Source organism: Chenopodium quinoa, unplaced genomic scaffold, assembly GCF_001683475.1.
Source record: "Chenopodium quinoa cultivar QQ74 unplaced genomic scaffold, ASM168347v1, whole genome shotgun sequence".
Taxonomy (NCBI): domain Eukaryota; kingdom Viridiplantae; phylum Streptophyta; class Magnoliopsida; order Caryophyllales; family Amaranthaceae; genus Chenopodium; species Chenopodium quinoa.
In genome coordinates, this window is record NW_018742974.1 from 539,258 (window position 1) to 550,431 (window position 11,174).

Below are 11,174 nucleotides of genomic sequence, written 5' to 3' on the forward strand. Positions count from 1 at the left end.
GTATACACATCATCTCATAAAACTGCGCCGTACGAGGAGTAACCTCTCCACTAGCTCCAGCTTCAGCTTTGGTCTCCTCGGGAGGTGGAAAACTCAGCACAAGACCCGTCCACCCGAGATCAACCTGAGGCTGAGGCTTCGGAGGCTACTGCGATGACGAGCTGACCTCGTACATCCCACCACCTCTAAGAGCCGAGGTAGCCTCTCCCTGGCCTACCAGCGCAGCGTGTGCACCCTCAGATGAAGAGCCTGAGCCCTCTACCGCCTCGGTGCGGGCATCCTATGAACGACCACCCCGACCGCCAAAACCAGTACGGCGACGTCTCGAGCTAGACCTCGCCGGCTCTCTCCGCACCTCAGGTCTCGTACGGGTACAAGAAGGAATGGGCTGACCCTGCAAAAGAAACTAAATCAGAAACAAGCAAAAATAGAAGCAGTAATGCAAACATAAGAAAGAAAACTACCTCCTGAACGGCATCGTCGCGACGACATGTAGCCACATTCCTCATCAGAACGAGCTGGCTCTAGAAGGCATCTATGCACAATGCCATTGTCGTGACCACCTCGCGCGAGATTTGTCAAGGAAATAAAGTCAGTAATGATGCATAACATATATGGACAAAAGTTGCAAATAAATAAGCTTACCCGAGTCTGGTGACGAGGGATCGACCGCTCCACGAAGTGCTCACCCTAAGGAGCCGGAGGAATCATCTCCTCGATCGGTCCGTATGTCCCCTAATAATGGATGGACATACGAGGTGGCACGAACTCATTAGGTCCAGCCTGGCAAAAGAAAATCAAAGTCAGTAAAACATTACTTGGGGGCTACTTAACGAAAGGTAAAAGCTGAAAATCATACCGCCACATCCTCAGTCAGTACAAGGACTAGAGCTAACAACGACAATATCTCCGCCTCATAGCACCGCCCAGGGATCGTAGAAGATCGCAAAGGGGTACTAGCTCTCTCTAACATGCTCACCAACCTCGCGGCGTTGAACATGTGACGCCGTGGAGGAGCAGGAACGACAAAAGTGTCCGAGGAATGCTGAGTACCAACCCTCTCTCCAAGATATACAATCGCTCCATATGTCCCCAAGAAGTAGCGACGCTCAGCAATATACTGCGCGGCTAACCCGGGGACAACCAAGCCGACCTACGGCCGGTACATCACTTCAGGCTCCTGCAAAGAATGCCTATCAGATAAGAATCCATCGAAGGTAATGCAAAGTGTTCAAATATATAAAAGAACCATACCGAGATGATCCAATATCAGACATAAGCTGTAGACATTCCAACGCGGCGGCTTCCCCAGGAGGCACCCACTGGAAACCTGCGCGGCAACAGTGTCGCCGGTGCAACCGAGGGTACTCGTGGAACCAGATCTACAAAAGGCAAAAATCATTAGCAAGTGCTAATCAAAGCTTAGAGCTAAACTTTATGGGAGATAAAGTATACCTCTACGACCCTCCAGAAGCCCGATAGAGCGACGTTCCCCGTGAAGGACTGGTGTCGACACGAGTCTCGTAACGCTCGAACAAAGTCAGCATAGGCCAAGCTGGCCCAGTCATAAGTCTCGATCAAGTGTAGATCACGGAAAGCATGCAGGTAGTAAAGCAGCACTCTACTACCCTTGTCAGGGGAGAACGTCCTTAGCAACAAGATATACACAAAGATGCGCACCCTCTGCTCTCGGGTGGTTGCATCATCATCGAAAGCCGCTGCTAGAGTCAAACGGCGAATCCCCTTCGCGCTAAACTGAGTCGACTCTACCTCAGCACGAGCCCGAACAGCAATCGGACCCAATAGCTCCTCGACCTCAGGAGAAAAGACGCTAATCTCGTTGTCAAACGGTAGCGTAACAGAGCTAAACTCTGGTCCCGTAATGAGACTGAAGTCGGTCGGGGTGATCATCATCTCACCCCAAGGAAAGTGGAAAGTGTTGGTGGTGTCCCAAATGAACTCCACCAGAGCACGAACTGTTGGGGTTCGGTGAGTCCGACTCACCGCGGAAACAACCCCGACCCAAGGAACCACTCGTAATTAATAAAACCATAAAGCATAAATAAATAAACACAAGAAAAGGAAGAACGAATCATACCCTTGAAGCGAGCTTCGCCCTCTCAAAACGGGCTCTTACTTGAAAGCCTTGAGCACCGCAAATGTCGTGCCTCCAACGGTATCCACCCACAAAGGACGAACACGACTTTTTAGGTCCGTTACCTTGGAGTTAGCAAGGTCCGTACAAAACCCAAGTGTTAATGGAGTTTTAGTGTTTTTCCGAAATATGGAATGCTCTTTCTAACTCCCACTCAAGAACTTTACTCCAAATCCCAAGGTTGGTATTTATAGAGGAAAGTATGAGTGGGAATTTCTACCCCATCAATGCGGGATCATGAAATTCAACAAATTAATTTAAAGCTAAATTAAATTAAAATTGCAAACTAATAATAAATCTACAAGTGGCATTACCATGTGAAATGGGTTGGTGATGACCACATGGAGAGTAGGGGACCATACTTGCTCCCCACTCAGTACTCTCCTTGTGCCACATGTCCTTACCCACTTGCTCCCATATTCCTCAAGCTTCCCCGTAATGACCCGCCCTATGGCCCAGCCACGAGCCCAGCCCGAGCCCAGCCCCGCACCAAGATGTGGGCAGCTGCTGTGCGCGCAAGCCACGCACTTGGTGCGGGCTTGCTGCTGAGCGTGGTTGCTAGCACGCCTAGCTTGCTACAGCTAGCTGCTGCTGCTATGCGTGGCTGCTAGCATGGTGCGCTACCACGCACCTAGCCAGCCATGCTAGGCTCGGCTTGGTGCGCTTGCTAGCCACCTATGCTTGGACATTTTTGCCCCTAGCATTCGGATGCTCGGGGCACTCCGATGCTAGGGTTATTTTTGGAATATGGTCGATTTATTATTATTTTGCACGTCTCATCTTTTTATTATTTTTGACTCGACTTCCGACGATCAGTTTCGACGCTCCAAGCTCGAATTACCGACGTCTAAATATTTAACACTCTGGCGACGAATTAATTTCTTCCGAATTAATTCGTCGAGTCGGTTCGTATATTTTGCTTGGGTGTGACTCGAAGGGTTCAGTCAAGTTTAAGCTGTTATATTAATTATATTAATATTACTGATCGGAAGTGGCCTCCACCCAGGCATTCCGATCACTTGACCTTATTGAATATTTTAGCTTTCTAATAATTCTGAACCCGCTATCAGAATAATACACTTGTTCGAAGGACACCATTCCTTTCAATCTCCCACTTGTCCTTTCGGACAAGTGTGTATTTAGTGTATAGCCCCTTTCCTATGTCTCTTCATGTCTCTTCATGAACTATAGAGTAAGATTACTCGTCATCTCTGTTACGTCCAGAAGTGTTTCTCGAAATCCGAGTTTGACTGTCAATAAGCATATGATTTCTAAAATCCATCTGAGCACGGCCATGCATTTTCAAAGTCTGGCTCTTCGAGAGGCCTTGTAAATAATAAGACATGTTCCCTATTGTTAGTAGGGGGACATTTCCAGTCTTGTAATGTAGCTTCTCTTACTAAGAGGACCTAGCCGCCCGATATCTGTCTTTATAATCCCCAGTTACGGGAGACTTTTGGCGGATACTAAAGCGGACTAGTACTCAAACAAGAGACCTCCCACTACTCATGGTCAAGGAAAAGAGTTCCGATAGTTATGATGAGAAAAATACTTATGACGATTTTAAATCTCTTAAAGTATTCTCATAGGTCGATCCAGTATGGTTCTAAACCAATACCTGTGCAAATGATTTATATCCTCATAGCACAAGAAACGGTGCTATAAATCATACTACACACTAATCTCTAACGGTCATTAATCGTCCACAAAAATATGACCTTGATTAGGGATAAATTTCGATTAAAATATTCAATGTTCACTTAATAGGTGTTTCTTTATCCAAGCCATTGACTTGATACCCTATTTTGAATATTTATGAAAATCGAATGGACTCATTATTTAATTCTAAACCACAATTAAATAGAGACGGAGTGAATTAAATTTCATGAAAAATTTTAATTACTCCAAAAACTGAATGGTTCATCATAGTGCTTTACATTAACATTGTCCAAAATTTAATTAAAACACTATAATATGGAAATCAAAGCCAGTTTGCGACATGCTTGATTCTCATTGCCTCAATGTGTTTGTTGTGCTTCACTTGAGACAAGGGTTTAGTAAGTGGATCGGCTACATTGTCATCCGTTCCCACTTTGCAAATTCTGATTTCACCCTCTGTCTTCCATTCTCGAATCATGTGAAATCGCCTCTTGACATGTTTGACCTTCTGATGTTCTCGTGGCTCTCTAGCCTGAGCAATAGCTCCATTGTTGTCACAATGGAGGTCTATTGGACCCTTAATGGAGGGTACAACACCAAGTTCATCAACACCAAGTCCCATACTTGATTTTCAAACATGGAGTCCATTTTGGATTTCATGGCCTCTTGCCATTTTGCAGAGTCGGGGCTCGTCATAGATTGCTTGTAGGTTGCCGGCTCATCTCCATCCACTATTAAGATGTCCTGATCTTTGATTAATACAACACCGAGATATCTGTCAGGTTTAGATCTTGGCCGACTTGACCTACGTAGGGTAATGGACTGAGCATTTGCATTGTCGGTTTGACTTTGCATATTTTGACTTTGACCAATGTCAACAGATGCTTCGTGAGCACTTTGATTGTCAACTTGTCCTTGTTTCTCATCCTCTCGAACTTCGTCGAGTTTGATTTTCCTCCCACTTGTCATTTTGAAGAGATGTTCCTTCTCCAAAAAGACACCATCACGAGCAACAAACACTTTGTTCTCGGATTTGTTGTAGAAGTAATTCCCTTTGGTTTTTTTTGGATAACCCACAAAGTAAACCTTGTTAGATTTCGGATGAAGTTTGTCAGAAATGAGTTTCTTGATATATGCTTCGCATCCCCAAATCTTGAGAAAAGATAACCTTGGAGGTTTATTTTTCCATAATTCATATGAAGTCTTTTCCACTGCCTTTGACGGAGCACGATTCAGTGTAAGTGCCGCAGTTAAAAGTGCATGTCCCCAGAAAGAGATTGGAAGTTCATTAAGACCCATAGTCGATCGGACAATGTCTAACAGGGTTCGATTCCTCCTTTCAGGTACTCCATTCCATTGAGGAGTTCCCGAAGGTGTCAACTCTGAAAGTATTCCATGTTCTTTCAGATGGTCATCGAATTCTTGACTCAAACATTCGCCACCTCGATCCGATCGAAGCGCTTTGATTTTCTTGCCAAGTTGGTTTTCAACTTCGTTCTGAAATTCCTTGAATTTATCAAACGATTCAGATTTGTGCGACATTAGATATACATAACCATATCTACTATAGTCGTCCGTGAAGGTTATGAAATACCGATAACCACTCCTTGCGGGTGTACTCATTGGCCCACATACATCGGTGTGTATTAGTCCCATCAAGTCACCGGCCCTTTCTCCCAACTTGGAGAATGGTTGCTTTATCATCTTGCCTAATAAACATCCTTCGCAATTTTCAAAGGATTCTAAATCAAATGAGTCAAGAATACCTTCTTGAAGAAGCTTCTTGATGCGTTTGATGTTAATGTGGCCAAGACGACAGTGCCACAAGTAAGTTTGACTAGACGGTGTAGTCTTAGCTTTCTTTGCATTGGTATCAAACATTTTGTCTAAAAACACGTGAAAGTGTCATTTCATAAATATATTCAAGACATCAAAACAAAAGTCTTGGTTGATGAAAACGACGTCCAACGTCGGAAATACATCAAAAGTATGGTGCATAAAACTAAATAAGTTCTACTTCATTATACAAAACATGAGATTACAAGTTTTATTGGATAGATCACCTTCATCCTACTTGTGTACTCATTTCCACATGAAAAAGCACCGCTTACTTGGTTCCTAAAAAAGGAGTGTATTGTGAGTCAATTTTTCGTATCTAATACCTTTTAAAATTGCTTATATTCAAGTATTTAAGATGATACATGAGGTTGAGGTTACTTTTCCTTTCGCCTCATCATCCAGATACTTGCTGCATTCTCTTTTGTAGTGTCCGGGGTTACCACAATAGAAGCAGCGCATCTTCCTCTTGTCTTTGAACTCCTTCTTCCTTGGTCTAAGGGCAAAGTTAACCTTCTTGCAAGAATAGGTCTTTTGGAGCTCTTGGATGACTTCCCTTAAGGACAGTGTATCCCTATTGGTGGTGAGACACATTTTAAGCCCCACATATCCCGAGTGAAGAGAGCTAAGAAGCATGTGAGCCGCTTGCTCGTCTTCCACTGGTTTGCCAATTAGCTCTAGATGATTGAATAGCCTTGTCATGTTAATTACATGAGCTTGAAGTGGAATTCCGGGCCTAAGTCTCGCATTGTAGACTTTTCCCCACACCTCTTGTCTTTCTTTCGAGAGAAAACCATCTTGCGGTTGCTTGATCCTCATTTTGGAGAGTGACCTAGTCACATCCTCCACTTGACCATCACAATTGCCCCTAGCACTTTTGATGACCCTCAAATTGACTACATCCTCAAGAGCTTTGAGCATCATGTCCGGAAAATAGCCGGAGAAAATCTCCTTCCATTGAACCAGGATGGAGTTTGCCATGAGTTTCGAAACTCTCTTGCAATCCATGCTCCATTCTTCATGAGCTTCATCACTCATGATCCCTTTCGAGTAGAAACTGAGGATCGGAGTGTCCAAGATATGCTCTAGGTAGCAATTTCTGAGTGTCTTTCGGAGTTCATCTTCAGATTCCTTAAAGTTCACCAAATTGAGCAAAAATGGTAACTTTTCGGGAAGTTCCGAGTACATAAGGTTGTTGTCATTAGTTGAAGACATGATTCTACAATTGAAAGAATTTTAATGAAAAACCATTCAAAATTACTTAAATAAGATTGAATTTTATTCATGCAAATTTTCAATACTTATTTAACGTCTTATTTACATTTAAAATTGTCCCTATTTTGTAAAATTAAGGCGATTCCAAGATCCGAAGAAACAAAGAGTGGTTAAGCATGCTTTGGCTTGTCTTAACACTCAATCTTCTAGGGTAAGCATTGCCTTGCTAATGGCTCTAAGCCACTCTTGGTTAGATAATCGTCGCATCTAATGCATCTTTGACGATGTATCTCTTTTGCCACGGTATGTGAGGACTCCTCACTCATACCGATAAGTTAAACCAAAACCAACGTGCACACCCGGTGTGCCTTGTGAGCCTAGGAGAAGTGATGGCACCTCGGTTTGGCATAGCCTACATCACCCTCGTTCAGTTGGTAAGTGTTGTTTTGGAAAGGCAAGTTTGACTCAATATTATTAGGGACCTAGGCATGTTGGTTGATTTAAGTGAACTCAACTAATCATCGCAACATAAAGAAAAACTAAACATGCATCTAACAAATAATTCACATGTATATATAAGCATAAAATATAAAGCGAAATTGTAGATGCATATTGGCAACTAGCATGACCCCTTGAATTCTTCAAATCTTCAAAAGGTCTTCATTTGCAATTCAAGGCTTTGTCTTCCAAGATACGCAGTCTTCAAGATTTAACCAAACTATGCAAATACTAGTGTCTACGACTAGGAATAATCTAAATATTAAGGTAAAAAATACTTAACGGTGCGTAGACCGTATTTAGATTTAAAAAAATACATAACGGCTCGTAGTCCGTATTTTCTATCCTTATCGGGTCCCACTAGTTGCCATTTCATAAAACCTGTGAGAGAGAATATATATTCCATTCATCCATTCACTATTTGTGAATGGCCCATGCAATTTATAATATCAAACAAGTAAAATGCATTTAAACAACGCGCGCACTAGTAACTAATCTAGGTTGTTAATCCGATTAACACGCCTAATTAAAACTAGTCAAAGTTGTTTAACCGATTATGTAATTTGACGTCATTAATTAATTGAAGCTCCCACTAAATTTCACATTTCCCTTAATTAATCCAATTAATTAAGTCGGTAGCACCCAAACTTGTCAAAATAAAATTTTGCCAATGCCGCTCAAAACCGAGGCCTAGCCTCCCAAAATTTTAATTAAAATAAACAAAATTAATTAAAACAAATAAAACGGCAAAATAAGCAATATTAAGCCAACCACATTTCAAGTGGCTTTCGTTTTAAGCGTTTTGCCAAGGAAACTCGAATAATCGCGGCTCATGCAAACCAAACATACTACGGCTATTCAGCTTACCGCACCAAGCATATGCACACACAAAAAACTCCGCACACACGGCTCGCGGCAAGCAGCCATGGGCTGCTGCCACTACCGCACGCACGCGCACGCACAGCCATGGCTACTGGTGCGTGGCTGCTGCGGCCGTGTGCTGCTGCTGCGCGTGTGGCCGCATGCAAGGCGGGGCAGCCACCTTGGCAGCTACATGCGGGCTGCTATGCAGCCCGGCTAGCCAAGGGTGGTTCTTTGCCTCGTTTTGCGTGCCATGGCCTCGGGATTTGATCCCATTTCGCGAGACATAATTAATTAATTCTAAATTAATTTTAGAACTAACTCAATGAGCAAAAAATAAAAATTTTAAACAAGTCTAACTTAATAAAATTTCAAAGTGCAAATAATCAAAATAATTCCAAGAATCATTCTTAATTAAATTGGTTTAGCTTGGTGCAATAACAAAGTTGAGGCAATTTCTCACTTTTAATTTAATCAATTTAAATTAAACTTGAGAATTTGACAAAGTAAGGGGAAGTTGGAAAAATTTGAACTTTAATGTTCAAATGAAAATTCCAACATCTAAATTTTGTTAATCCTTGAAAATTATATCTTCCAACATGAAGATAACCAAATTTCTATCACAAAAATTGAAACTTTATGTTTCCAATCAACTCTAAATGATTAAAACAACAAAGTTTAGCACAAAATAACATGGAATTTAGTGGTTTTTAAAGTTTCAATCACTTATCACAAATAAAGATTGAATCTTTAACACTTAGGAAGCCCCAAAACAAAAAATTTCACACTAAAAAGCAATTATTTTACAATTATGTGAAAATAAATCAACCTTTAAGCATCAAATACTACCATGTAAGTGTGCTTTAAGGGGACTTAAAAATGCAGAAAATAATGCAAATAATCAACCACATAATCAACAAGTTATGCCATTAATTTCAAGGTTAGAAAAGACTTAAAACTTTTCGTCAAAAACAAAAAATCCCTCGAAAAAGGCATTTCTGGTCAGAATTTGGCTACAATCACAGTCCCTTTGGTTTAAAACCTTTCCATAACACCTTTTCCACCCAAAATTCACTATTTTTTGGCGAAAATCTGGGTTCTGGGCCAAATTCGACATTAAAAACGGGATTAAAATAAATAAAACCGAGCTACTAATCTAATTAGCAACTTAAAACAGAAAAATAAGCCAAAATAAACCTTGAAAAACATGATTATAAAAATAAACGAGCGGGGTTGCGATATCGCTGTTGGGATTTGGTGAGTCCGACTCACTGCGGAAACAACCCCGACCCAAGGAACCACTCGTAATTAATAAAATCATAAAGCATAAATAAATAAACACAAGAAAAGGAAGAACGAATCATACCCTTGAAGCGAGCTTCGCCCTCTCAAAACGGGCTCTTACTTGAAAGCCTTGAGCACCGCAAATGTCGTGCCTCCAATGGTATCCACCCACAAAGGACGAATACGACTTTTTAGGTCCGCTACCTTGGAGTTAGCAAGGTCAGACCAAAACCCAAGTGTTAATGGAGTTTAAGAGTTTTTCCAAAATATGGAATGCTCTTTCTAACTCCCACTCAAGCAATTTACTCCAAATCCCAAGGTTGGTATTTATAGAGGAAAGTATGAGTGGGAATTTTTATCCCATCAATGTGGGATCATGAAATTCCACAAATTAATTTAATTCTAAATTAAATTAAAATTGAAAACTAATAACAAATCTACAAGTGGCATTACCATGTGAAATGGGTTGGTGAGGATCACATGGAGAGTAGGGGACCATACTTGCTCCCCACTCAATACTCTCCTTGTGCCACATGTCCTTACCCACTTGCTCCCATATTCCTCAAGTTTCCCCGTAGTGACCGGCCCTATGGCCCATCCATGACCCCAGCCCGAGCCCAACCCCGCACCAAGATGCGGGCTGCTGCTGTGCGCGCAAGCCACGCACTTGGTGCGGGCTTGCTGCTGAGCGTGGCTGCTAGTGCGTGCACTGCTAGAGGCAATTATATTAATATTACTGATCGGAAGCGGCCTCCACCCAGGCATTCCAATCACTTGACCTTACTGAATACATTAGCTTTTTTATAATTCTGAACCCGCTATTAGTATAATACACTTGTTCGAAGGACACCATTCCTTTCACGAACCACGCGATGACCCCCGTTAGAGGCAATCATGGCCTCTGAGGTCTCAAAAAGCACAGTCAGTCCGCAAGACTCCCAGAGAAGTCTCACCTCTCCGTCATTGTCGATGTACATCTTGTACATGTCGCCCAAGGTATCGCAACCTGAACCGTGGCAGCGCATCCTGCCAACCGTGATCCCACGTCGCACCCTCTCAGAAATGTGGTGGACGGGGAAGAAGTACAGAGTCCGCTCATCCCACTCTGGGAGAGGATCGAGAGAAGTGGACGGATCAGCGTCGTCCTCTACGGGCTCGTGCTCCCGTTGTACGTCTCGGGTCCGTGAACCCGAACCTCGTTGTCTAGCCATGCTACATTGTGCAAAATCATTATAAATTAAGGTTCTATATTATCTAAGGTTTGCCTAGCCGCATGATACTATGTTCGAAAAAAAACAGAATACGTAGTATTAAAACAGAGCACAAATTCAAATTGAGCATATACGACATTTTTCAAGCATTCAACAATTTATTGCAATAATATAGTAATTATTGTGACAAATTGGACAAGAATTGCTAGCAAAAACATCAAGAACAAGCCACAGTGCCTACCTGACCTTAAAAGGTCCAACAACGGTGATTTGTTCGTTTCTTCACCAAATTGAGTCAAACAAGTCTCAAATTACTCCCAAGGCAATATATGAACATAACCAAGCAATTTCATGGCATAAAACTTGACAAACGAAGAGAATTAAGCAATTCAATTTTTGAATTTTTAAGAAATTTGTGAACAAACATATGCGAAATTCATTAAAATTGGAGTGAG